Below are 3,046 nucleotides of genomic sequence, written 5' to 3' on the forward strand. Positions count from 1 at the left end.
TGTGGTTTGATTTAATCACCTCCTCCTTCTGTTAATTTAATCTGCTTCAAGTTTCACTGTTTCATATTCAGCACCTTTCAATTCACCAGACCATCAATGTGATGTCTAGTGTAGTGTTTTGTGAATAGAAATTTAATGGCAATCCTAACAAATCACCACATGTACATACACATGTACATACACATGTGCACACGTATGTAATTTGAGGCGCACGTCCTGGTTTAGCAAATGTGTCATGTCTACTATCCTTTTGTTTATGAATTGACAGTAATCGATACACTATACACTGTTGAGTTATTTAGTACTATAAGAGTTTATTGCCTTGGCTACACAGTATGTATATTTATATGTAAGCACTTGTACTGAAGTGTACAGATATGATAAGGATCTAATACTCATTCATACTGAAGCAGCAAATTAGAGATACACTGTACATGTAGTATTCCAAATGTATACTTGCCCTAAGTACAGGACCTTATCGCTCTATACCTACACTAGTCTAGTTAGCGATAATGGTAGGTATCTGATGGTCATTCAAAAATGGAGTCTCTATCATGTAAGCTATAGAGACAATAACTATATAATATATCTCCCAAAAATTGCATACAAAACACTTTGAATTATGAGTGATGTCAAAAGTATTTACACTGTGAGTGAATAAAGGGCTCTTCTTACTTGTTCTACAAACAACAACAAAGCAGTCAAAAATAAAGTCCTAAGCCTCTCAAATGTTATAATTTTATATGCACTCTCCAGTATAGTGGACACAATTAGTTTTCATCTTGACAATCATATGCATAGCACATGTGCACTATTTTATTAGAGCCATCATTAAGCTTCTATTACATTGATAAATTGGTTAATTTAAAGGTGTTGAACATGAAACAGTGAAACTTGAAGTAGATTAATTAAAATAGCAAAAGGAGGAGGTGATTAAATCATATCACAGTCAATTTGGAGTTTTTATGGCTGGATGCATGACAAAGATTGAAACAAAACTTGATTACTGTATGTTGCTATGGACTTGTCTGAACTGTGACAATGAATTGAAAAGGGACACATTACAGGAAAAGTTGTACCAAAAAGATTCAGAATCAGAAGTAAAAGTTTGCAATTGTTAACTGTAAACAAATGCAATTAACTGGAAGAATATTCAGTGCAAGCTACCATACTACAGAGCTATCATGCAGTGAGTGTGTTTAGTTTATAAAAAGTCAAATGACCTCTTTTTAGTTTGGCATCAGAACCATCTCCCTTTATAGATGCTAGGAAGGTGTGTATAAGCTGCTAATCTCAGGATAAGGGTAGATCACAATTAGTGCCTTGTGGTCATCAGAGTTCAGACCCAATACAAGTAGCAGGTTAGCATGGTGTATTGATTGCAGCAATGTTGTATTGCCTAAGAACTCTGATACATCTTCCAAATGCTTTTGTGTCTACAAACATACACAATCACTTGTAAGGTGTGTGTGTGTGTGTGTGTGTGTGTGTGTGTGTGTGTGTGTGTGTGTGTGTGTGTGTGTGTGTGTGTGTGTGTGTGTGTGTGTGTGTGTGTGTGTGTGTGTGTGTGTGTGTGTGTGTGTGCTATGTACGTGTGTGCATATGCATGCATGCTCATAGCTGTGCATTGTGGTGCAACTCACTTAAACCAAATATAGTGATCATTTTGATCAGCATCAACCTGTGGACTGGAGTGGAGTACTTGTTCTATTATTACTCTCCTTGTGAAATTTACAATTACTTTAATGTAAATAATTTTGTTCAAGAGCTTTTATTATAATGATCCCAACTATTAATAATTACTTTATAGATTTTTAATAATAATTACTCTCATTCCTAAGCTACGTAATTACATATTATTTTTGGGGCTACAGCTTACCAGATCATGCCTAGTATATAGGTGATGATTAGCATATAATGATAGTTGTGTCAGCTGGACATTGAATCATTTGTAATAGCAGTGAAATGTTTCATAGTAGTGAAATGTTTTATAGTGCACTTTCAGAGCTCTTATATGTACAGCTGGCAATGGGCAATGGTTACAGTGTATGCATTCTATGGAGCATGCTGATGCAGGTTATAAATTTCCTGCACTGATATTAATAAATCATAAAGAAATGTGAAGTGTCAAACATATTTCTGACATGTTTCATCACCAGAGTGATGTCTATTGTAGTGAAATGTTTTTGTTAATGGAAGTTTTATCACAGCTACGTAGCTCTAACAAATAATACTACCATGCAGTATACGTAATACACAGTGCATACTACCTATATCTTGTTCCATAAGAATATCCAATATATAATACAGTATAATAAAGTGTATGTATAGATAATTTTTTTAACATGCACATATTTGAGACTTAGAGTCTTTGAGTCAGAGTTACAGAGTCTTGAGTCTTTTGACTGCAATGTTGCAAGCAAGCAGGACAAAATTGTGGCCAAAAATTTAGCTAAATGTAACTTTGAGCTACAGTATATCACTCTACTGGGGAACTGACATTGGCTGTTGGTCGGCTATGCCATAATATAAGAAGTTGTTGTAGGTACAATATTTATATGAGGGGTTGGAGACAATGGAATTGGGGGTAGTAACTCCTCAGGTGAGTGAATTGCTGAATCTGTATTGGTGGGGATAGCCATTGGGGACATGACGTTGCAGTGTCTCAACAATACTACTAGCACTTATGCCAGTTTGGATGCATGAGGTCTCTGTAATACTGACAGCAACAGCATGTGATGCACTCATCTGTACAGTGAAGAGATGTGACATGTTCTGGTCATTGTAATGGAATGATTGTGGAGGAGACCGTAAGTGTTGTCTCCACTGCCATTGTTTGATGAAGAATGCTGAGCCAGAGGTAGGTATTCCAATATCATCATCACTGCTATACAGTCTTGCTAAGTTCTTTAGTTGGTTGATAATATCAGCAAATATCAGTTTGTGCCAGTCTGTTTTGTTCCAACAGTTGCTCCCAAATTGTGGTAAACAGCACTCTAATAGAACAGTCAACACAACAAAGAGAAACACAACACAGTAGCCACAC

Source organism: Dysidea avara, chromosome 6, assembly GCF_963678975.1.
Source record: "Dysidea avara chromosome 6, odDysAvar1.4, whole genome shotgun sequence".
Lineage (NCBI taxonomy): Eukaryota > Metazoa > Porifera > Demospongiae > Dictyoceratida > Dysideidae > Dysidea > Dysidea avara.